The 26,626-nt window shown below is 38.6% G+C and overlaps 1 protein-coding gene and 1 long non-coding RNA gene across 6 annotated transcripts in view; one reads left to right on the forward strand and one right to left on the reverse strand.

The window, feature by feature from the left end:
• LOC103474571 (uncharacterized) overlaps positions 1-12,970 on the forward strand; it is a 32,571-nt gene extending 19,601 nt beyond the window's left edge. For 2 of the 3 annotated variants that reach the window (XR_535201.3, XR_535202.3), the window contains exons 3-5: positions 5,650-5,753; positions 6,110-6,173; positions 12,815-12,970. This is a non-coding gene — a long non-coding RNA (uncharacterized LOC103474571). Of the gene's footprint in view, positions 1-5,418; positions 5,513-5,649; positions 5,754-6,109; positions 6,174-12,814 lie in introns of all 3 variants that reach the window. The other variant, XR_014090702.1, reaches the window with a different exon arrangement.
• mcamb (melanoma cell adhesion molecule b) overlaps positions 1-26,626 on the reverse strand; it is a 45,090-nt gene that overhangs the window by 17,502 nt on the left and 962 nt on the right. The window lies entirely within an intron of this gene.

A 26,626-nucleotide genomic window follows, 5' to 3' on the forward strand; every position in this document is an offset into this window, starting at 1 on the left:
TTTGCCTGTATCTATTGCTACAGATTCTCACATAAATTCAGGTCTGGGCTTTGACTGGTCCAATCTAACACATAAGTTCTTTGATCTAAAGCATTCTGTTTCTCGTGTTTATTTTTGACTTGCTGCAAACTTCTACCCCAAACTTTTACAGCTTTTAATGACTTTTCTTCCAGGAATGCCCTGCATTCAGCTCTCCCCCACTCATCTCATAAACTCCCTGAACCCCGCTGATCAAAAGTCTCCTAACATCATTACATGATGCCACCTCCGTGCTTCACAGTGGGGTTGTTGTGTTCAGGGTGGATGCACAGGGCTAGCTCTCTGCCAAACGCAATGTTTTAACATGAAAGCCACAAAGTTCAGTTTTGCTAAATCCCAATAAAAATAAATCTGCTTTGTTGTAATGTCACCAAATGTGAAAAGGTTCTAGTTGTTTGAATTATTTGCAATACATAGGATAAAGTTTACATAATAATGAGACTATTTAAAACAGCTTTTTACTTCAGATATGTGAGGGTGTTGAACAAATTGTTCAGTTCTGTGAACAAAAGTGTTAAGACTGGCCAGGATTATCATCATCATCATCATCATCTTTATTTAATATTTTTTGTACAAACTCAAGTAAGAAATGTAAATCAGTAAAAAGGAGGAACGTCCTGATGGGCAAAAGAAGAAGAGAGGGATGCTATGATAGGAATGAGAAGCCCACCCATGTGCACATAAATGCACCGCATTCCAACATGGCACCCTCACACAGGAAGAAAGGCCTGATTTACAGGCTGCATAGTAGCACCACTGTTCCTTCATGATCTGTCTGTGAGGAACCAAGGTTTCCCCCCCCATTAGTTTCCCCTGAATTGACCGTCCTTTTAGTCTGTGGGGACCCTCAGTTACACTTGGAGCCACATTGTTTGAGTTGATGCAAAGGAGTTCAGGGCAGAGAAGAAGCCCAGTGACCTTAAGAGGTTTGTTGCTATAAATTGTTGCTGCAAGTTGAACAGAGCTCTGTGGGAAAACGCCACTTCACAGCCAGAACTTGGTTGTAAGCTTTTGCTGCCTTTCTGGCTGACGTTTGTTAACCATGTGCTAACCATGTGCTATTTTAGTTAGTTAAAATTAATTATTTCTTTAAATGTAGAGAACAATCCATTTCAAATGCTTTTAAAGGTAAAAAGAAAACAGAAGCCACATATTCCTCACTGAAAGAAAATGCGTGTATGTTGATCTTTAAAGATTTTTTCCATAATATTGTATGTTTTTTTTTTGTAAATGCGTGAAAATATAAAGCACATTTATTTTGCATGTGAGCCAATCCTCTAATTTCTGCTACAAAAACAAGCCAGCATGGATTCCTGCCTCTTTCTGCATTAGCCCACCTGTCTCTCACTCAGCTGCATGTCGCTGTTTACTCCTGGCTAATGGAGCCGTATAGATGCTTTCCTGGTAAGAAAATCCAATTAGTTTCTACGACATAGACATTTCCTGGCCATTAACGATGGAAGAGCAGCGCTCTTGACCAATTTGCCAGACCCCAAACCCCCCCACCACCTAGGAGGAACTGCAGCACCTACAAGAAAAATCCTGATCTTTAAAAACTCTGACAGCGACGTCACATTTCATTTTGAAATTTGTCCAGCGTTCATGTCTGAGCTACCGCAGCTATTAGCACACATTGATTAATAGTCTTAATCAGTGCGACAGAGAAAGAGCTGAGCGTCCTCTTTTTTATCAGCAGCCTCCTCCGTTAACAACAAACGTAATTATTTACTTTGACTGGACTCTTATTGAATGTGGAGGCAAAACTACTCTATTTTCATCATATGTCTGCCGTATTTCTCTCATGATCAATAGTTGGAAATCGACCTGTTAAAAAATAGAAGTCCAACCTTTTATCCGACCAGTGGATGCACAATGAGTGCAACAACACTTTTCTGTGTGGTAGTTGGTACTGGATGAAGTGAAAGATGGCTGTTTTCTGAGCCAGAGGTGATTTTAAAAACGTATGTCGAGATGCATCGTTCAGGTTGCAAGAACGCGAGAGAGAGAGCATCACTTTCAGCATGTCTAGCAGAAGTCTCCTGACATGAAATAGGTTGCTGGATTTCGGCTTTGCACAGATTTTTAAGTCTTATTGATGCGTTTGAGTAGGGAACATTGGAAATAGAAGGCACAGGTGTGGATCCTCATATTCCTCTGACGTCTGTTGCCCTAAAATGGAAATTTATTTTCCACAGCAGCATCAGAGCTGTTTATTTAGGCAGATCCCTTTAAACAGGGAAGGAGATGTTAAAAACAGTCAACTACGGTAACGTTTTTCTATGATCTTCCTCAAAGAATTTGAAAACTAACATGCTAGATGCTGACATAAGATGTAGATGGAAAAGTTTATGAAAATAATGTTTCTCTCTCTTTCTCCATCTCTTGTGCTCATAAGTTGCGGTTTAGTTAACCATGAAATTTTTGTAATTGAAATTACAAAAATAAATTTGCTTAATGGAAACTGCAAATTTGTGTTTGTTTTTTTTTTGTTTCTTTTACATCAGCCAAATATATTGCACACATTCGTAATGCAAACGCAGCTATTAACACACACACACACACGCACACACACACACACACACACACACACACTCACACACAGCGATAATGAGCAACTTTAATGACGTTGCTTAACCTGTCAGTCATTCAGTTTGTGGTCAGAAGGTGCTGGTTAAAATTAGGCGCTCATTTGTGGGAAGCTTATTGTTTACGGGGTAGACACTCCATCAGAAAGTCGGTTAATTTTCCTATTTATCCTCAGATTCCTGCAACAGATGGTTTGGCCGACACAAAAGATCCGGTTCAAATTTCACAGAACACCCTTCATAAGAGGCCCCCGTCCAACTATGTATCAGTTTAGTCAGTTTAGTGTCTCCTGAATAAATTCATTTGGAGACTGGCCATCCTTTACTTTATCAGTAATGCCCAGTATTAGATTTAAATGTAAAAAATAAATAAATAAATAAACTAAATCAACATTTTCCCTGCAGGAAGACCATGTCATCTTTTAAAGGCAAAGGCATGGTCCAAAAACAATAATGAAGTAACTCCCTATAGAACATGAAGGCATTTCACAATTTTAGTATAAAAGTTAAAACTTAGATTTGACAGGAAAACCTCTTGCTTTTTTTAATTTATTTATATTTTTATCTAAATGTTTGTGAAAAGTTTTCCAAAATAGTTTTGTGTTCGCTGAAAACATGGACGTCACGGAAAATGGTTTAAAGAGGTTGGAAACAAGCGAATGTTGCATCTGGCAGTAATGGGCTGAGGGAGAAAAGGATGCAAGATATGAATAATAGGTTTAGAAGAAAATCAAGAGGTCAGAGGGATTCTGCAAAACCCTAATATCTTCCTACAAGTTAATGAAAGAAAAAAAAAAGTAAACTCTACAAAATTAGTTTTGTCTTAAGGGAGAGGCATGTGAGCACACTTCTTGCAGAAGATAAGATAATCCCAAGAGGAAGTCATTTCTAACAGAACTTGTCTGGTCTTGGCATAATCAGTTTCTGTCACAGATAGCGAAGCTTTTCCTCCACCTCCTGCGTGGAGAAGAAATATTCAGTCTGATTTATTTGTTTTATGTTTTTATTTTATACTAAACACAATTGCATTACTTTTCAAATACTGTTCCTAAAGCATTCTTCATTGGAGCCTCACACAAAGAGATACTGGTCTATTCCTGTTGATCACAATCGTTTTAAATAACAAAGCTATGTTGGTATCTTTTAAATCGCTTTTGCCTTGTGGCACGGCGCTCCACCTCCAGGAGTAGAAGTTCTCTTATGATGCAACATTTTCTCCACTGCAGCATTTATTTTTCCTCTCGATGGGAGGAGGCCCCGAATTATAAGGAGGGAGGATTCATTAGAGGAATGAATCCTCTGTCTGATGTTCTTCTTGGACTGAAGTCATTTACTTAGTAATTTCTCTAGATACACCATTCATCCCAGTTTAACTATTTTCTGGGATTATCATCAAAGATATTTTACAAAGGATACGGCCTCAATCTGCTTGTAAATGCGCTCACATCTACCTGCTGCCAGTGTTGAAGTTCTGCAATGGTGGAGACACGATTCTGTTTCACATCTCTCAGGATGAGACAATCCTGAAGTTAGGCAGACCTGTTTGGACCTTTTCCTAATCCGTCATTTTAACATGTTCTCCTTTACATGTTACAATTGGTCAGGAGGCTATTATTAAATTTATTTTATCACATATTTCCTACCTTTATATCAGTCCTGTCAGTGTACAGAAACTCACTCAGGTGTAGCTTTTAACCCCAAGAGTTTTATTTTAATAAACATGGGAGACAATTAAGAGGAGAAGAAGAAAAATTCTGGTTCTGGTTGTGGTTGTGACGGCAAGCCATTTTTTACTCGGCAACTTCAGAAATTCCCTAAAACTTAAGTTTTCATCTTTGATCTTGCATCCCAGCCTACAGCAGGCATTGATCTGAACGCATAGTGGACGTTTTGACGTGGGATTGGTGATCCATTAAGTTGCTTCAAAAGAACAATGTAAAATCGAGACGTGCAAAATTAACATTCTCCTTGCACATGTGAGGCCATTTTGATGACGGGTGCTCAGAAGAATACAATGACTTCAGCCCCTCTTTTATAGCAGTCACTCTTTAACAGGGTGAACTGAGCTCATTCTGTCACAGGTTTTTATGTCCTTATGACAAGAGGAAACACTAATATTGGTTTGTTATAAAGTTACATTTTCTAAATAAGTCTGCATAATAATGTAAATACTTAGTGAACTGAAGCTGCCAAAACCTTCGTCTACGACTGTAATAAAAAACAAGAATGTCGCCTGAGTGTTTTCCAGACGCAGCAGCAGTCATCATCTCTCTGACAGGCAGACTGATGAGATGAGGCGTGTGCAGCTCAAAGGATGGGATCTGTTTGGACTTTGTCCCTGTGATGGTTTCAGTAACAGTCGGCCATCAACCTGCCGTTCGCTCCGCTCCGCTCTGGCGCTGAGCCCAGACCACAGATGGCTATCAGTGAGAGAGAGAAGAGGACGCTCACCTTCGGCACATTAGCTGCCATTCGCAGCAGATTACTGTCCAGAGCTCTAATTGATTTAGAAAGCGCTGAGGGCTCAGCTCCCCATGAAGGCTGAGTAATTGCAGCAACAACAACAAAAAAAAAAAAACCTCTTTAAGATCCTACTTTTTGGATTCCTTTGATTTTATTAAATATGTTTGACAGGCAAGTTTGTGTTATTGTTTCCTGCCACTAGAGAGGCTGAAATGAACAAATGTTTGAACACTACCAAGATTTAATTACAATAAGGAGGGATGTCAAACCCAGAACATGCAGCCTCTGTCATATCATATTCCTGTTGTGTCTTTCAACCGTTTCACACTAGAGCAAGTAATTACAGACGACAGAAAATGGCTAGAATGGAAAAAGCTAAAGTAGAGGTTGCAGTACGCAGCCACATCGCCTCATGCAGGGGAAAGGTCAGTGACATGATTGATGGCGTCCAGGAATAATGTGCTTTTAAGGACCAAAGAGCGGGAAAGGAGCTCAGGTTCCACTAAAACAGTCCCAATTAATCGAATGCTGAAGAAAAATGAAAGTTTTTGTTTCCCTGCAGGAGCTTCAGGTCAGCAGAGATTGTGCCAGAACCACAGCAGGATTTAGAGTATCAAAAGAAGAACAATCCTTGTTCCTGAAAAGGCAGAGTCTCTAAATTTTGAAGTATGGTATCACTCTGATAACATTACATTTTTAAAGGTCTTTTTATTGAACAAATACTTACAAAACAACAATATTAATAAACAATTTCCCCCTTCCACTTACAATTTTTTCCCATAGTATTTTTATGAAATTTATCTAATTTTACTACTTTCTCCGATTAACCTTTCTTTTCCCCCCCAGATTGTTATCATCATCATATTTAACTCACTACTTGTTTGGATTATTATTATGTTTCTTGCGTAGAAATTTCTCTCGATTCACCATTCATCCCATTTTCACTATTTTTTGGGATTGTTATTAATTGTTCCAAATCTTAATATTAATCCAGTCTACTATTTTTTCCCGATTTTTATCAGACTCACTACTTCCTTGGACCTCAGCTTGTTTCCCGAGTTGCAACAGGATGAAACGACCAGAACGGTATGAATGAATCCCTCTCTCTGTCCTAATTTCAGTTTAAAACATCAATTATTTCCCCGGCCTCAGCTTTAGGGATAGATAGTTAAATAGTTTAATAGTAGTTAAGCATTAACCCTTATAATAAGCTCAAATGATAGTATACTTCATTTGGAGAGGGGCTTACAGACAACAAGGTAAGTGGATACAATATTTTACCGGCAGTAACGTAATTTAAAAAGTCTAACAGACTGCGGCTGGTCTTGACGACTATCTTGTGCCTGATTTATAGAGTTTATGTTCAGCACTGATTGCATTAGAAAACCTAGATGTTCAGGTTTTCTATTGGTTAGGTTAGGTGTTCTGCTCACTTCTTTGTTCTCTGAAGCATCACCACAGCACAAGCGGATTCATTTCAGATTTGTAACGGTTCTTCAGGCAGCGGGTGAATAACATTTAACCAAAAATAGCTGCTGGGACAAAAACAATGATAAATACTTTGTATCTCAACATACAGTACTTCTGAGCACAATATGTGTTTTACCCTTTGTGTGAAAGAGGTCGTAGCGATCAGCCACATAAAAATAAATATTCCCGGTCTATCAGTCAAGTAACATTTTCAGCAACAGCGTCAATAAAATGTTAAAAAACGCTTTTCAGCTCAAACAAAAGGTAAATGTTTTACAGATTTAAAGCTTGAATGTTTGGAAAGTGCAAAAAACATTAAGTGATCCGACCAGGTTCAGGCCATAAACACGTTATTACAGGAGAGCACATGACAAACTTCCAGGTCTGCTGCGTCTCATTCACGAGTTTCCAAACAAAAAAACGTTCAGTGAATGAAAAGCAGACTTTCTTCTCCCTGTTCTGCAGGGAGCAGGCATGAGCGTTTACACCAAAGAGGGAGCATGCTGGTCTGTTTGCATTGCGGCGTCTTTATGTAATCAGTCTCGCCTGACACAAGGTTAGTTTTTCTATGGAGCTACATTAATATTTACATAGCAAGTATTTCCCTGCTGAAAACCCTTTTTCATGAAATAAATTCTCTCTTTTTTTTTTTTACAAAAAACAAAGCTGAAGCTCTACCGTAATAAATGTTGTGTTCAAGGGTTTTTTATGTGCATGGGAGTAATGGGTCATGAACCGAGATTTAATTTCCATTATCCGCTCATTTACTTGTCAAGTGACTGTGCAGCTGGAGCACAAACACGAAGCCGGACAGCACATGGGATCATGATTATAATCATCTTAAAAATAATGAGCTGTGCATTACATCGAGTTACAGATCAAATCTTTGTGTTTGGTGTCATGGTTTCTATGTTTGAAAGCAGAACGAACGCTCTCATACGCTAATTTGGCAAAGCAACAGCGTGGCGTGGCGTGTTTTTCACCCCAGTCACGTCTGACAGTAACAACAGCCTCTCAGGCTTGTTTGGTTACACGACAGAGCAAACTTACAGCACGCTGACCCGACTGGCAGCAGAAACAGCAGCCGGACTGCGGGACACCAGAGAAAGGGAGCATGGGAAACCAGTGGCTCCGTCGGGTTGTGGTTTACATGGATGTAAATAAAAGTCACTTGAGAGGATTGGAAAGAGCGAAGAAGACTGACTAACAAGGCTAAAATGAATAGGATGACACCGGATTCCTCTTTTTTTATTAGAGATGTACGTTTTTTAGACACTTTTTATCCGCTTGACACCTGTTTTGACTTCCACCTGGCCTCTTTTACTTTTATGATTTCCACATTCACCGCACTCTCACCTTTCATGCCCAGACACAAAAGCTGAACTGAAAATGAAAGAAAAATGTAATTAATGTCAAATGAAAAGTTCTGGGAAAGTTTTAAAAAGTCTGATTCCAGCAATTTAAGTTAAATACATGAACATTTCTCTTTTAATTAAACACAAAATCTTCAAAAACATGAAGGAAGTTTTGATGTCAGAATATAAAGTAACAGACAAAATAACATGCAGTGCAAAACTGTGTCTGGGCATAAATCGGATTAGAAGAAACCAAACCGTGACACTGCCGTCATTGTGGCATCATCCCGTCCCGGAAAATATTTGAATAATCTTTTCCATGCTGTGTGGGAATCCTGACTTAGAAAAACAATAAATAAATAACAGAACGTCTTTCTTCTTGAAAGAAAGTTTTGAAAAAAATAGGGATGCCTTAAACATTTGAGTTGTTCTCTCTATCCACCTGTAAATTTACACTAATTTCTAGGCAAAAGGAAGATTATTTTATAATCTGATATGTCTCGTTTTAGCTTTACTTTAAGAAACTAGAGATGCAGCCGACCAGCCGTCCCACCCACTTCTAAACAGGGCAGAAGAATGCAACGAGAAACTCTTGAAGACACAAACACTGAGGTCCTTGTCACATGTTCATCAATCACATCCGTGCAGTGATACACACCCTTCGGCCTTTCAACACACGCACACACACACACACACACACACACATGTCTCACACGAGATTTAGAGCTGAGACGCCTCTCACTGCTCCATGAATCGCCCTCAGCAGTCTACAGTCTGAAACGCCATGAATAGGTCACTGAAATGAAAGAATGACTGATTTTTCTAAAGCAGATATCAATAAATATACTTAATGTGTGGCCATTTTTGAAATGACACCTTTTATGTCCGGCTGCCGTCTCTTTGGCACGCTCTCCACAGAGCTGCAGGAATTTTGTCATGAAATGAAGCTCCATGGATTCTTGATTTCATTTATGCATTCAGAGTAAGCTTTTAAAATGCTTCAAGGAATTTTTTTTTTTTTTTTACTATGCTGAGCAGTAAATACCAACACCACAAAGCAAAAATAGGGCATGGAAACCGGATGTGCATCCAGACATACCCAAAGAAATAATTAAAAGAAAGTTTCCGCTTACATTTTTCAACAGCACAGCTATTCAATATCAGCAAATAAAACTTGATCTTTTATACATATTACAATATATCTTGTAATGTAATGTTTTCTGCACAGCTGTGTGTGCCGTGTAACCCCAAGCTGCAGTCTATCTACATCCTGACAGATGTAAAGTTTACCAAGAAGTCAGATTCTCTTTTGTATTTTCTAAAGGGAAGAAAAAAACAAAACCACAATCAGCCATGACTCACAACATAGTGAGAGTTTTAAGGTCATGCTCGTATTTTTACTTCATTATTTTTTACTCTCTGAATTACCGAGCTTTACAACTGCAAGCAGATAACCAAAATATACACGCCTTCTTCTCACACCCTGAAATATCTGTTTTATCATATCACTGATTTGTCTGCATTCACAGTGCGCAGTTGGTAGAAGAAGTAATAAAAAAGCCAGAATGTTTCTCAACTCCTTGACTGCAGGCTCTAAGTAGGAACTCTTGATTCAAAGTGGGAACATCAAATAGTTAATTTGTCACCATGTCTTTGTAAAGGTTAATTCAGAAACCACAACAACAGAGACGAGTTCTCGCTCAGGGCTCCAAACGCTAAATGACTTTGTTCTGTTCTTGCCACCCTGGTTCTGGACAGTCTGTTCTTGACACATATTGTGGGCAGAATATTTGTATTACTTGATGTCTGATAAATAGGAGGAGGGCGTAGTTCAATCGGAGACACTTATGAGAACTTCCTGGGACCTCAGCACACTGGCTCTTGTGAAGAATGAAACGTTGTGGCCAACAAGAACAAAGTTCTTAAGAAAAGAACTTTGTTCTTGTTGCCTCAAGTAAAAGCAGTAATTTGTCTTCTCTTGTGGAGTGTTGGTCTTAAAGCAACACCGTCTGCATGCGGTATTTGTTTTATGTTTCTCCTTACCATTAATAACACCACAATACTCTATAGTCTCTACAAGGGTGGATTATGAGGCTCTGGGAGATTTGTTCATTAAGACAGAAGCAAAAATGTGACTCTTGATCATCTGATGGGACCAATAAGCTTTTTTTAAAGTGCAGTAAATGAAGCTAGGCATGTTCTCTGTCAGCTACGTTTCCATCTACAAAGATATTTAAAGAAACTCTTAGACTCGTGTTTTAACAGAGATGTTCTTGTTTAAGCATTTTTGCATGTTAGGACTTTCATTCTTAAATGTTGTGGAGGTTGAGACGACTGAACAAAGATCCACGACACGCCAATGAAAATGTAGGAAAAAGTAGAAAACTGCACATAACCTCTTACATGATGTGCGCGACTGACACAATGATTCGAAGATTTGAGAATTTCAATTCTGCTGTGAGAAATGCACCAAAGCGTATCACTAATACTAAAACAATTTGATATGGTGTGTAATCTGATGGATGCAGATCTCGACACTATCATTTACTGAACCATTTTGCACCGTGAGAGACTCCAACTGTGCATCAGCATCCGCTGGGTTCAGGTGATGTTTTCATTGCCGTGTGCAGAGGCAAAGAGACGGACGGCGGCAGCTGTGGCAACCAAGCTGCACATTCCCACAATGCCTCAGGGGAAAACAAGGTGATCTTGTCACAGTCATGTGTCAGACACTTTCCCTAACAACACTCACAACACTCATGGATCCTCCTGGGATCCGGAGCCAAATGCCGGCAGCATCCACCCGGCGTGCCTTCATGAAACAAACTAAAAAAATAAAATAAAAACGGTTAACGGACTCCTCAGAATGTGGGAACGATAGTGGAGACTAGGAATGTAAATAGAGAGGAGAGGATCAGAGGAGCAGACCACACAACAGAGAGGAGGAGATGGAGGAGGAGGGAGTCGCACTGCTCTCCAGTTTCTCCTGATGATGTGATGGTGCATGTGGTTTCAGCAGACCACCTGTTGTAAAGGTCATCGCTCGGTTCCCAGAGCTCCGTCCTCAAAAGTATCTCTGCTGACTCACAGGCCGCACAAAGAAGGCTCCAGATGAGACTCACTCCTGGCAACAGCGTTGTCAGTACAGGAGGTTTAAATTGAAGTAGTAAATATAAACCCTGTTCCACCTGCTCCTAACAGCTGCCACTAAATAAAGCGTTAAAGACCCCGGCTTCACAGCGTTTCCCGACAATCCTGAGGTCTGATAATCCAAGTTTGTCTCATTTTTTATGCCTCCTTCAGGAAATATATTTGAAATGCAAAGAATGAAAGCATCTTTTTCACTTTTCTTTCTCCAAACGAGATATGTGATACAAAACATCATTTATAAAATACCACTCAGTCTTTAACTGAAGGGTTATGCTGCTTTTGCATCAAGCAAGAGCAAATTAAAGAATACACAAAGAATCAGAATCACTTAATTTCCATTGCCAGTAAACAGGTTCACAGATTAGTGGAACTACAATGTAAAAATGTTAAATATTATCAAGTAGTTTTGGTCTAGTTTCTAAGGCAAATGTCTTATTGCACTTGAAATTAGACAAAACTAACTTACAAGTAACATTCCTTAGTACTGCTGAAAAAGTACTGGTTCCGTTGGCAGATTATTTCACTTGTGACACTGGGTTTTTGCTGTAAGTGAAATAATCTGCCAATAGAACAAGTACTTTTTCATCAATTTTAAGAAATGATGTGCTTAAAACAAAACTGGTAAATTAGTTTAGCCTTATTTCAGGTGTAATAAAATATTTCAACTAGAAACTAGACAGGAATTACAAAAATGGAAAATAGGAATGAAAAATAGAACAAATTAAAAGACCGACCTTGCAAAGGGGAATTTTACCCTCAGATTGTTGCAATATTGAATGAAATGCACATGCATTTAGTGGAAAAGGCCTCATCTTACAATCATATCAAAGAATATTTCAACTCGTCAAACGTAGCTTTTAAAACTAGATCTGCTAAATATAAAAGTGGCACGGCTTTCTGCGAGCTGAGCCTAATTCCTCCTTGATAAGAAGGCCTTTGGTCTCCTGTCAGCAGTTCATACAGTCCAGAGGAAGTTCATTCTGTTCTCTGCTCTTTGATAGTCAATCTACAGCTCTACTTGGTGCCCCTTACTCAGAGTTTCCACTCCCAGATATTTTGATACACTCTCCTCCACAGACATTTACACAGAGATTAAAAGTGAGTTTAATTTATGACTTCATGTAGGATGCGGTCATTTTCCCATGTATTACTCTACGGCTCCCATAATATAAAAAAAACTATGGGGAATTACATTCCGCCTCACAAACCTACACCTACTTCCCTTTCTGTGTGTGTGTGTGTGTGTGTGTGTGTGTGCGTGTGTGTGTTAGAGTGGATCTCAGTGGGCCATTTCCTCATGCCTGCCCCCATGATGGTACAAACTCCCCCTCCATCCTCTTTCCCACGTTCCAGTCCACCATTCGGTCTCCATGTCAGCCACTCTGAGCAGGCAGCAATAAAACAACACACGCTGTATGGGAAAGGCCGGCAGGGACAATATTTTTCTGCTACTCAGATTGTGACGATACAGAAATTCAGGCGGGGAGCGAGAGGAGTCTCATGACATGGCTTCTAAACTATGAGATGTGCGCCGCTTGCTGCTGGCATATTGGGGCTAAAGATAGATTACACACAAGCGCAGACGCGAGCAGCCACACACTGAGAGCTCTCTGGCCGTTCACGCACAGGATGAGGTCCTCGGCAGAAGCTCTTTGCCTTTTTTGGAAGAAGGTGCAACAATGACTCACAGCTGTTTTTTTCTCGTTTATAATAAGTAATTGTTCTGCTGCCTTTCGTTTCTTCTCTCTGCAGGTGTTTATGAACTTATCTGAGTGGCAGACCAAACCAAGACTATCAGCATTGTGAGCAGTAATGGTGCAAGTTGCTCGTGTCATCTACATTGTAAAGTTTCCAGCTGGTGTGTGACAAGAGAATAAACAAAAAGCATGAGTTCATTTCCACCCATCATCCATCTGCATGATTATTTATCCACTGTGTGTTGAGGCTGCAGAATTACTGACAACCTTCAATCAAAGCTACAGAAAGCTAAATATTAGACGCAGCATTCGGCAAACGTTGCTTACATTTAGTAAGGGAAAACAATGGTGGAAAGATTTATGTCGTAAAACAAGAAATACAAACATACAGATCTGGAAAAAATGAAGAGACCACTGCACTGAAAACATGTTTGTTCCACCAAATAATGATTTCTGAACTCCTGAGTTAAAACATTAGTTTGTTGTTTCTAAATTAATATGAACTTGTTTTCTTTGAATTGTTTGATGTCTGAAAGCACAGCACTGCATCGTTTTTGTTATTTTGACCATTTCTCATATTCTGCAGATAAATACTAATTGTTTTTTTTTGTTGTTTTTTTTTCTTTAGTATGTAGTCAGTAGTTCATAGAATAAAAGAACAATGTTCATTTTACTCAAACATTTACCTATTTACCTATAGAGTAAAATGAGAGCAGGGATAATTTTGCAGAGGTTTCTTAATTTTTTCCATACGACATGGACACACTTACATTGAGTTTTTAATGCTATTTTGTTCCCAGAAGAGACACACCGTCTGTAAAACCTGTCCTGTTTGATCCTTACCCAAAAGAAGCCAATTAGAAAATCTTGTAAATCCCACCTCTTTCCAATCAGTGAACGCACCATGCTAACAACTGCCAGCTCAAGCTGACAGCGTCAAATCCAGAGACTGTTAATGAGGGAAGAGTTTCAGAATGAGATAGGTGTATAAAGTGAAGACACAGGAAACACAAAAAATGGGAGGAACTTATTATGGAGGTGGTGGAAGATCAAGAGAGCACTGGACTATTTGTAGATAATATGAAGGCTAGTCAGAGTACAACAACCATCTTTTTAATTTGTTGTTTCTTCTGAACTTTGTTCAGGAACATTTTGTTTGTTTCAGAGAGTCAACCTTATCTAAAATATTCACACGGTGATGATTGTTTTTATAAAGTCACGTCTTTATAAAAACAATGTTCTATCAGTCGTTGGTATGTGCTAATCATACCAACGACTGATAGAACATTTAAAATGCCAACCCAAACATTTACTCTAATCGACTTATTAAAAACAAGACTGCTGAGTGGGTAATTTTGACAGCACCGGTGCATAACTTATCCGTTTTTGTTGCCTCAAAGTTGGTCTAAGGAGTCAGTGACTCTGGCTCAAAACTGAATCTTCAGCAACCTCCATTAGAGAGAGAGGAACGTTTTGTCCATCACAGCATTGTTTTGAGGAGAGGCATGAATTATTAACAGTGTTTTGACCTGACTGGAGAAGAGTCGGGGATCCAGACGGGTTTCTAATCTTGACTTTTGCAGCTCCCAAATGAGAGCGAGGATCAGACGTTTGCTGTCTTTGGTATTTCTTTGTGTTGTGATGAGACAATAGAAAACTCACAGAAATGTACAAAACTTAAATACGTATTTAATGCTGTGGAAAGGTGTTTACCCACTTATAAATTTCTTCTATTTTTGCCACACTTACTTTGATCATTATAAAGACTGATAACCTAGGCAAACATAAGGCAGTTTTCATACTAGAATTTATCAATTTTATTTATCCTACCTGGATAAATGATCCAATATACAGTCGCATTTGTTAGATTAGATTATTAAATAAAAAGTTAATTTATTTCAGTATCTCAATTTACCAAATCAAACACATTATATAGACAGATTACACAAAGACTGGTCCTCTGAAATCTCTATTTTTATTAACTGTGATCATTTTCTGCTAACAACTATTGAAAACACAAATTTGAAAATTACATCAGAACTGCAGTGCTACAAAAATGTGGACTTAATAAAGTGTTTAATACCTACTACTTTTAATCTGACAAATGAGCCTCACAGGAAGCATCTTTTACTTTATTCCATGTCTATCACTGCCGAATCAAGAAATCGTTGAAACACACCAATCAGACGAAGCGGGCTAAAAGATCCCAAAAGCCACCAGATTATGCCCAGATCTAAAATGATTCAAAGATAGTTGAGAAGCTCACTGACACATATGTCTAAGAAGCACTGAACCAAAGTGAGAGCCTTAATTAAAGTGGAAGAAAACACGGAACAGTGGTAAAACAAATTACTCCAAAAGTGCAAAACTATAGCTGACCATTTCTGCTGCTTAAGAAATGCACAATAAATTAATTGATGGAAGCACAAAGTAGCTTGTCACCTTACGCTTGTCAGCAAAGAAAAATGGACCAAAATGACTCGTATCCAGTTTTTAACAAACGTTGATGTGGGACGAACCGGTTTGGGGAGCAATTAGTTTTTCCCTTTATCAAATAAAATCATCATTTTTGTTTATAGTTGCTCATCTTACCAGATATTAATATTAGTTTGATCATCTGAAACTGCAGATGACATCTCACAGTACTCTGTTATACCTGCAAAGAGATTTTACTAAACCTAATTTAGTAAATCACATCACGTAAACATTGGCAGCAGCTTCTGTGTTCAGGAACTCAGTTCTGGTACTGATCAGCCCATTAACTGTCTGCTCAACACAGTTTTCTTATCACTCGAGCAGCTAAAAGCACCGCTGCTTTTCATTTAGACATTAATGAAATACAACTTGAAGGAAATAGCTCTGCACATTCGCAGTCAATTAGATGACAACCGATAAGCAATCTTCAAATGAGCTGATCACAATCAAAGCACTGTTGGAGCATGCAAATTCAGAGTTAAGCGGCTTTTGACGCTCTCTCCAAGATAAACATCATACCAACATTTTGTTTCAGATTAATACACATGCTTGATATACATGCATCCTTCATTTTTATATCCATGTTTTGTAAACATGACTGGTGGGAAAATGAGATGAAATACAAAAAACTCAGAGGTTTGCCAACATGTGATATTCATGCTAGACTTTTTTCTTAGGATTTGTTAGAAATCATCTTTTGAAGCAAAAACGGTCAAACAGTATCAGACTCAGATTTGCCTGAAACCAGCTCTTGACTTTCTAATTTCAGTTCTTTGTGTTCATGATTTACGCACTGCGACGTTGTTGGTGAAAAAATGTGTTTTAGTCTTTCAGCAGCTAGAAAGAAGAAAGCAGAAGAGTGTTTCTGTCTAATCAGTGAAAACTACTTACATTACTTTGAACACCCGTCTTTCTGCTGGGTCTGATGATGTTTACATAAAGCTGCGCACTCTTAGCCTCTGCTCCGAGGCGCATCGGTTAATAAAACACCCAGAGACCGCAGTGATACTCACACCTTTTGATAAAACTAACCCAGAGACCTTCAGACTCATATCTAAGTAACAGCAGCCCACCCACACTGATGTTCCTGCATCACCTCCTCTCCTCTCAGACCCTCTTATTTTCTCCCTTCATGCTGAGATTATTAATGACTCCACATCCCAGCGGCTGTAATTATTAGCCATAACTACCCTGGTAAACAAGCAAACCGCTGACGTCTGATCTCGATCACGTTAGAGAACAAGAAGGACCAGCTGAAAGCGGCGATGCCCTTCAACCCAGCTAGGAGGGGGATTTTACACAATGGCAACACTTCAAACAGCAACTGAGAGAGTCTGTGAGATGCTGACCCCAAAAGGAGGAGAAGCACATGAATTAACAGAAAGATCAGGAACTTTCCCACCAGCCGGAGATGGAGGAAAAATTACTGCCTTAAATGTGGATTCACAGTCTTAGAGATCATTACAAAACACTGGAAGAGTAGTCCTCTCCGCCTTTCTATCAGACTCTACTTGAGTTTTAATGTAGATTGAAAGCAGATTTAACTGTTCCAGTAAACAGATCTGGTACTTCAGCGTTGCAGGATCACTCCAAACTAAACTCGTACAAATTTAAAAAGCCAACTCTCCCTTCAGCTTCAGAAGGCCAACCATCGAGAAGCAGTTTTGTTTTCAAAAGCTCTGCTTTTATTAACAAAATGTGGCAATATAAAGTAAAAAATACAGGCGTTTCACGTTTTACACATGCTAATACTTTTTATGTTAAGGAATGAAGCAGACAGCAATAAAAAAAAAACAAGCCACCATATAAAGCAACAGCAACACTGAAAACTGTTACAGCAACAAAATAGTTGGATTCAAAAATCCTGGGTTGGGTTAGGAATAAATTATCTTGTATTCTTACAAATTAAGATAAGAGTTTAGTTTTGCAATGACACCGAAGTTAATAAATCTTCACACACGCACACATTTTCAATACACACATGTTCGATATATCACACGTCTCACATCCTGTCTGACAGTTTTAACAGGGTTGATTTCAACATTCTTGTACAACCCTTCCGACGCCCCGGCTGTTAATTATCACTTACAGCCACATTGCCCCATAAAGCCATCATTCTGACATTGGAGTCACTGTGACTGACGAGGAGGAGCAGATGGCTCGTCTGAAAGCCATTAAGCCACCTTTGACCCAAAGTGGAGAAAAAGCCTTCTGGAGCCTTTCCAAAGCAAAACGAGAAAAAAAATGACTGGTACATAATTGTCTTATATTTACATACGCACAGGCAATCATGAAACCCAGTAAAGAAATTTCCTCTTGGTCTCTGTACAACATCTGCGAGAACCGATGAGATGATGTGCAAATGAGGGTGAGTAAGTCAAGGCGGTGGGTGAGGATGAGCTCTCACACAAAACCCAACTCAAGAGTGAGTCAAAAAGTCCCAAACTGTTCATGTTTCTTCATCTTTCTGTGGTTTGTGAAGCTACTTTATTTCCCTAAGCTAACATAAGAGCTCCACTCATGGTTAATAGATATCCAGCAATCACTATTCTTCCTCCTTTTTCCTGGAAAAGGTTGACCAGAAGCTAGAAAGAGCAACAGAGGTGATGATGGGAATTAGTGAAAGTTCTTCGCGGTAGATGTTGGTATTCCAGGAAAAAGACTCAGAATTAATTATTTCAACTAAAAAAAGACGATTGAAGGAAGCACAGAAATAAAACGTAATTTAAAAGTGACATGTCCACAGTTTATATGCTGTGGATGTAAGAGAAAGCAAGGTTTTCAGCAGATAACAGGAAGGCTAAATAAAATACAACAAAGGCAGCCGTTTGGAAATGTTATAAAATGTTAGAGTTAAGATAAGGACCTACATTTTTTAGAGCATACACACTGGGATTGTAGTTGTGGAGATGTTACTTAGTAAAATGTTTTTATGTTTTGTGTTGTATAAGACCTTAATTAAAGTTTTGCATATGAAATTATAACATCGATGGACTGACATTACGAATTAGCTCATGTTGTTGTTCAGCATCTATCAGCCACTCAGTTTTACCAAATTTGGCCACAAAACTCTGATAGGAGCATCTTTAATTTATACTAAATATTTATGTTATGAGCTGTTTTGCTTTGGCACGTTCATGAACTCAACAAATGGTTTTAAACTCCAACCCATGCAGAACATTTAAAGAAGTAGCTTAATGTCCCACTTAAATTCAATTCAATTCAGATTTATTTGTATCCCAAATGGGCAATTGGTTTAACAACAATAAAAAATACAAAGTGCCAATAAAAAGACAAGGGTTACAAAATAAAAATGAAAAACAACACACTTTGCAACTTTTATGTTTTTGCTTGATCAAACTGAGTCAAAATAAGTTGGAGTGATTAAAATAAGAAATGATTTCTCTGATCTTTGCTTCAAAGTTGGTGACCTGATCCTCCTTTCCAGCTCTTACATAATCACAGTGACTTTACTGACCTCCTCAGCTGTTGATTTATCATTTATTTCGGGGATCATCCAACAGATTACGGCTACTTTGGTTTGTTTTTGCAGCTGCGAACCAAGACTCTGTGAGCAAGCAATCCCACAGAGGACAATTACATTCATTACACTAGCCTTGCTGCTCACTGCACCCCAGCAGACTGTTATCATCATGAACAATTAGCAAAACAAAGTGACAGGGAACAGACATGACACAAATCACAGCTTCATCCAACCAGCAGTTCCTGCAGTAGGAACGCATTATAAATGAGCGACACAACCAGGCCCGTAATCAGCTCTGATTTCCAGCGAGACTGTTTCAGAGTGTAGAAAATATTTTCAGAGAAAGGAAACCTGAACATGGCAGCTGCAACCCAGTCTTTCATCCTGTGGTCCCCGCTTTCCTCCCATGCTGCAAAAAAGGATTATAGTCAAATAATAAAGTTATTTTTTAAAGAAATTATGTGGCAGGTTGCACATGGAGGCTTGGATCATATCCACATTCCCTAATATTTTGAATATGAACTTTTTTTTCTTCTTGAATAGCATCCTCAGTGATATTCACGTGTAAAAGATTTCAGAAACTCTGTGGTTTCTAATTACTTTGAAAATGTTAGGAAAAAAAAGTGTTATCTATGATCACTTTTCACATGCTTTGTGGATGTAACATTGACACCACATTAACATAGAAGGTTTCCGTAGCCGGTAAAACATGTTTAAGTACTGTAATAGAAAATTTCATTTTCAACCTTATTTCATCTTAACTTTATTTCTTTATTTCATTTTAACTTTATCTAAGTTTGAATTGATAATATTATGTATATGAATGGGTTTTTTTTTATTGTTCTGTTACTGATAAAGAAACCCTAGAAGTTTCTGTTAGAGCCTGCAACTATGATTTACTGATAAAAAAGCTTCCCCTCCGTTGAAAAAAATAATAATTTGACTGCTTGGAAATATTTGTTGTTGCAAAAAGTTAGAGCTTAAAAACAAAGCACCACCACAGTGCTTTTTAAAAATTAAAGATGATAAAGTAAAAAATATACATGTGAAGCAGGTGATTAAAGGCTATTTTCTAAAGCATATTGTGCTGCCGCGCCCTAAGTTTCCAATTTTTTAACAGCAAGACAACGAGGCTCCAATGACCAAACTTCTCTTTCTTTTTACTTGTTTATTGAACAGTGGCCACTGCCTTCACTTTGGCCATCGTAAAATGTAACATACAAGGCTTAGTATTAGCAAACGAGCATCGCAAATTAGCCATTCTTACTGCGAGCTAAAATTAAAATAAATAAATAAATAAATAAATTCATAAATGACTTAAACGTACAAATTATTCACACCACCATTACACAAAACAAAGAGACAATTATTATTTTCACCATTAACCAATACTTACGAACAAATCTTGTCTGAAACACGGTAATAATTAGCTTAATTTCACAAACTCTTTGGCGTTACGTTACGTTCCACCATCTTGGATCTCGATTTTGTTGTTTTAGCGTCACCAAACAACGTACAAAAATAGCCACGAGGGAGAGCTCTAGTGCGGTTTACAAAGCTTAATTTACAAAAGGCAGCACACAGATTGATACCAAATTTCAAAGTGGGCTAAAAGATTTAGCACAAAAATCTCTTGAAAACTACTACGAATACAAATATTGTTTGAAATCTTCATGCTAACTATGTCATTTTTTAAACAAAAGGTTATCAAGCAAGAGACTCTCATTTCCTTAGCATTTTTCATTGCCTACCATAAAATGATACTTCAAAGTTCTCATCTAGAGGGACATTTTTCTTTCAAACTCAGACAAAAATATCAGTTTAAAACTAAATTACAGAGTATACCAGTGAAGGCCTCTAATTCAGATTATAAAAGTAAAAGCAAATCGGAGACTAATTAGGACGTTGTGGGGTTCAGTGTTTTGTCAGCTGGTTTAAACCTTCAGGTTATGATTGAAAGATTGTTCTTCCCATTACAACACTGCCATTCCTTCACTGTCACAATCCTTTGTACGATGTATACACAGTCACTGTGAATTTTTGGAATAATTACTGTATGTCTGGATGATTTCCTTGCACAAATTACTGCACATTTGATTGTGTTTATGTTGGCCAAAATTGCATAGTTTCCTTCTTAAAGGCACAATTTTCCAAATTAGCGACTAGCTGGTCCAGTGAAACACCAAATTATGCCAGATTCGCCTCCTCATTCTTGTTGCAGAACACCCTGTCAGTGTTGTTCTGTACCTAAACACAAAACCCACATAATGGAAATTGTCAATAAGTCAAAAATTATATTGATGTCACGTAGAACCTGAATGAAATCCAGATGGTTCTTAGTCAGATTTTGAACGTTACCAAAAAAAGTATGGAGGACCAAAACCGACATAATAAGAAATAAAAGAAGAAATATATAAATAAAAGAATAAATATATATCCGACATAATAAGAAATAAAAGAATAAATATATAAATAAAATAATAAATATATATTTTGACAAGAAATAAAAGCATAAATATATAAATTTAGTTTTTCCTTTTCCTTACACATGAGTTTCCGTCAAGAAAAATAGATATTTATATATTTATTCTTTTATTTCTATATGTCGGATATATATTTAATCTTTTATTTATAAATGTATTCTTTTATTTCTTATTATGTCCGATATACATTCTTTTATTTATATATTTATTCTTTTATTTATATATGTCGAATATATATGTATTCTTTTATTTATATATTTATTCTTTTATTTCCTATTATGTCGGTTTTGGTCCTCCAGAACAGAGAAATGTTTACTTTGAAAGACAAACTGAAGACGGAGTCATTAATAATCACAATGAGCAACAACAAAGAATCTGCTCAAATTCAGCCACCGTGGGACAACAAAAGGCAACATGTAGCTAACTAGTGGCAGAGCGAGGCGGACATATGTTCTCTTTGTGTGTTTTGTTTGTGTTTGAGCGTGGGGAGGGGAAGCAGCAGGTGTGCCCAGCTGTGTGTCTGAAGAGAGGACGTCAACGCCTCTGGGAGTCAGAGGAAAGTTTGGCTCCTCAGATTCTCTGCTAGCTGAGATGAGCTAAAACCTGATCCATAAAAATGGATTTGGCAAATAATCGCTCTGAGATGAAACGTCTTGTTGCAATCGAGGCCGTTTGTTTCTTGGACGTCACTAGCATCGGGATGAAAGACTTTACAGAAGGTGAAAAAAATTGAAGAAATGAGTGGCAAAGAGATGCCTATTAATAAAATGTAATTTGATTTTATTTGTTATTGTCCTTCCAGAAAAACTCACAGTCAGGACCTTTTGGATCCAAATAGAAAAAGCAGAGCTGCAGCCTCCGGCACCTGTCTACCCACGTCCAATGTGTTTGTTTGATTTTTGTTATTTTGACAGGCTGTACTAAAATGTGAAATTCCCCTCTAGGGATTAATAAACTATTTGTCCTGAGGTGAATATTACTCTACTTAAACCCTTTTGAGATTTGTTCATTTCATTTAATTCATTCGTTCAGTTTTATGTGATGGCTAAACTAAATTATATGCACAAAAAAAAAAAAAAAAAAAAAAAAAAATATATATATATATATATATATATATATATATATATATATATATATATATATATTTGTTTCAGTTTCAATCAAGAGGGACAGCTCCTATGTGTGCACGGCGCATGCAGCCTTCAAACTGTAAAATGTGATAAGACGAGAGGAGAAGTGTTACGTTCCAACTTTCCTCCAAACCATTAACCTTTGTAAATTATAAAATTATCATTATGAAAAACTAAAACGTGACGAGGACTCGACTTAATCCCTGGGTCCCTGCGAGTTTTAAAAGACAAGGCTGTGGTTAACCCTCTGATAAGGGAGAGTGAACTAAACTAAAACTTTACTTCCTGTTTCCTTCCTTTTGTAATTTTTTTTATGTAAACACGAGTTAAGCCACTCACTGCTGCAACAAAAGCTGTTGATGTGAGGATGTGTCTGCAGGCTGATTCTTTTACTGGAGCAACAATGTACAAACAATCATCGGCTGCTACTTAGCGCGCGCGCACAAAATGGCCTCTACGACAGCAGCGCGAGGCCCTGAGAGCTTTCTCAAGCGGCAACAAGCCCTCTCGATCCCTTGCACTGCTGTATTGACCCAGGTAATGGAGATAATGGATGTTATTCGCATTGAGAGAAAGATCAAACAGGGAAAGGAAACGCTTTGTTTCAACAATTCCTGGTCCCAAGTGCACAGCCATTATTCTGGTTTAGCAGGGAAGTGATGCGCTGCACCCAAACACCAGCTGCACAGATATCACTTAAAAACAAAGCATTTGTGAATCTCTCTGTCTCTGCCTGGCGTTGGGAGGGAACACTGCAGAAATAAGACCATGATCTCACTGTAACGCTTTGGAGCCAACATTTGATGCAAACTTAGCCGAGGAGCAACAGCTGAGCCCACATGGCCAAGCGGCGCCGCGGATAACCTGGAATCATGAAACCTTTTCCAGAGACAAACGCTCCCGGAAGGTCAAACGAGACAATAGCGTCAAGCAACATTGTCTGTAAGTTCAGCTTTAAACATCTGAATTATTTATGGGACATCCTGAAACACACTGGGAGTTGCAGAGAAGTCTGAAAGTCACTCACATCAAATGCTCTCTTTTATTTAGCTTTTCCTAAAGAAAATAGAGTCGATTCGTTCCCAGTTTTGAGTTTAAATCACATAACATTTATCTGGTTTTCAGTAAAAGTAAGACAGCTGTGTTTTAGTTCAAGTTAAAAATGTTTAATATTTTTGCCTTTAAGCAGCCAGACTTTAGTGTTTTCTCTGAATGTGGGTCATTTTACCATCAATTTCCAGGAATTTTCTACTCATTGCCTGATCATTTGCAGTTGTTTGTTGATTAAGTCTCCAAGGTCAAACTAATAAACCAAATAGGGGTTAAAAGGCACCTGTGAGCTCAAGCAGTGAATCTAAGCAAACGCCTTAAAGAAACACATTTGAGGTGTTTCCTTGATGCATAAATTTGTTAATTTCCTTTAGATTTTAATCAACTATCTCAATCCTAGAACAATTTTTCTCTGTTGTGAGATGAACTCATTTAAAAACATGAAATTAGTTTGTCATAACTGGATCTGGCTGATCAGATCTCAAAGTAAACAGAACTAAATTAACAAGGAAACGCTTGATCGGCGCATCTTGTCATGGAAGCGAGAAACAGTATTTAAGCTTCATTACAATTTTAGAGAGCTACATAAGATTGAAGTATCAATGCAGGTGAAGTTGCAAGGAGGGCGTATTTGGGGTGCTGTAGAAGAAGCTGTTCTCAAAGGAAACGGTCATTTACATGAAAAGCAAACTCAGAAATCCCAAACATTTTCCAAACAAGAACCACTTTCCGCTGTTTCCAGATGACTCTCAAGCTCTGTCTGCTGTTTCCTTTCCAGGAGTCACAAGAGGTCTGGATAATGTTTCACTAATCCCAACAAGCGTAAACTCACAAAGACAACTTTGGACAACTCCGGATTGATAACATGATGTGATGGCCTACATCAAACAAATGCTGTGTTTGCACGGGGACACAAACACAATATGAAATGCTCCAGACTTTTACTTCAGAAGCAGGACACACTTTCCCCACACACTGGGGTTTGGTTTTATGGTAGTTTTTAAATGTGTTGGTTGAAAAAGGCCTGAGGAATACACGGATTAGATTTACGTGGCGCTCCCAAAGTTATGTGTCACGTCGTAGTTTCTATAAACATAACTCAAACAAACTATGCTCACAAATCCTCCGAAGAGACAAGAAATGGCCTAATGTGACTGTAGAAGTGTGCCAGAAGAGAAGTCTGAATTTAGAGACTTTCATTTCAAAGGAATTCGGATCTGCTGATGCCGGGCCAGATTACCGAGCTGTAATGTTTCTATGCTGTGGTCGTGACGCAACAAGGGCATTTATTGTGCCTGATCAGCTCTCTTCTTCTACTGGGCTCATGAAACTGAGGCACAGCGCCACTTTTTTTTTTTTTTTTTCCCAGCTCGCAGCAATGACCTTTAAACCGTTCGGGTCTAATGTGGATGCTCTTTAGCCCGACTTGATGAGCTGATGTCACAGGAAGTTAACTCATTACTTATCAGCGATCGGAGCTGAAGTCTAGCAGCTTGGGCCCTGATGAAAGGTTGCATTTTTTGGCAGGGACACACTCATGTTAAGACTGCAGTATCAGGAGAAGAGTGTGTGTGCATGTGTGCATGTGTGCGTGCGTGCGTGCGTGCGTGCATGTGTTTTTATCAGACCAAGTCTTTACTTAAATCTTTTTGAGATTTATTAGTCTGGATTTCCCTTTTTAAAAGATAAAAGATAGTAAATTACTGCACTTTATTTTATTTATTTTTTACAATTTTATACAATACAACTGAAAACTTTAATGCATTTCTTGAAGAAAAATAAGACTTATTCTACTTATTTTCTGGCAAACATTTCTACTACCCCTGTCACTTTTCACTGAAAGTGCTTTCATTGGCTGATGAAACAGAATCCATCCATCGTTTATTCTCAGCCTGGATCCGTCTTAAAGCCTCAGACTTTCTTATGTAAGTGAGCAAACAGCATCATAAAGACAGACAAACGCAGAACTAGAACTTCAAACGTCCTTCGAATCGCCGCAGAAATAGAGAGGTTCAAGCTGGAAGAGTTGCCAGTAACTCTGGAGGAGCTGCAGAGTTCCTCGGCTCTGGTGCCTACCTCTAGCAGGCGTTTGGCAAGAGGCAGGGAACAACCTGAAACAGGTAAGGTCTGTTTACCTCCAGACAAGCAACCATGCATGCAAATCTCAGGGCAATTAGAGCGAACAATTAACCTAACAGTCGTGTTTTGGGGAGGAACCAGAGGGCCTGTGGGGAACTGACCCATAAACTGAGAAAACATGCAAACAGAAAGACTCCTGCAGGCCAGGACCTTCTCGCTGCAAACCAGTTTTATCGCTGTGCACTGTGGTGGTTACTGATTCAGGGCATCTTAGATTTTATTTGTGAAACATTTTTTAAGATTTGCCCAAAAAATATATCCTTCATCCTCAGAACTATAGACTACTTTGTGCTGGTCTGCCACATATAATCTGGATAAAATACATTGCAATCGGAGGTTGAACTTCTGCTTGCTTGACACTTCATTTGTTAAACACCTCATTTGTTAAACACAAAACATTTAGTGATTTTTTTTCTCTTTCTTTACATAAAATGCAGCAAAGAAAAAAAAAAGGGAAAACATTCAAAATGTGCTTACAGCTTCACACTCTGTATCTGCAATCACATGAGATCACAAAACTGATTAGGACGACAGAATGAATGGCTGCGTGGATTTATGTATTTGTGATGAATGACTTCAGGATGCCAGAAAGTCACCAAAGGACAAGACCAGGAAGCGGGCCTGCTAACGGGAGCGAGAACACGAAGAGATCACAGACAATAGCCTGAACTCAAACAGAGGTTCAGCACAATACATCAAGGATGAGGAGGAGGAAGTGGAGGAGGAGGAGGAAAGTTTGTGGGGTTGGTGACAAACAGGGATATGGAAATGGTAACGGTGTGAGGAGAGTCAAAGGGGAAGACAGGAAAGCCTGCACTGTTTGAAGAAAGAACCAACAGTAAATCTTATGCTTAAGAATGCATAAAATTATAAACATCTCAGGACTTTCTATTAAAAGAAAAGGCACTGCACTCCTACACATGAGAGCAGATTTCACAGCATGTCAACCCCCCCCCCCACCCCCACCCCACCCTCTCTCTCTCCGAGCCTGAGCAGCGCCACATAAAGTTCAGACGTGCGTTTCAGAGTGGAAGGAACATAGTGGAGCTATTCTGTGCTGCCCGGGAAGCCCGGAGCCACTTGATCACTGCTGGGACAGTGACAGA

The sequence above is a fragment of the Poecilia reticulata genome, chromosome 13 (genome assembly GCF_904066995.2).
Source record: "Poecilia reticulata chromosome 13, P_reticulata-male-v2, whole genome shotgun sequence".
NCBI lineage: Eukaryota > Metazoa > Chordata > Actinopteri > Cyprinodontiformes > Poeciliidae > Poecilia > Poecilia reticulata.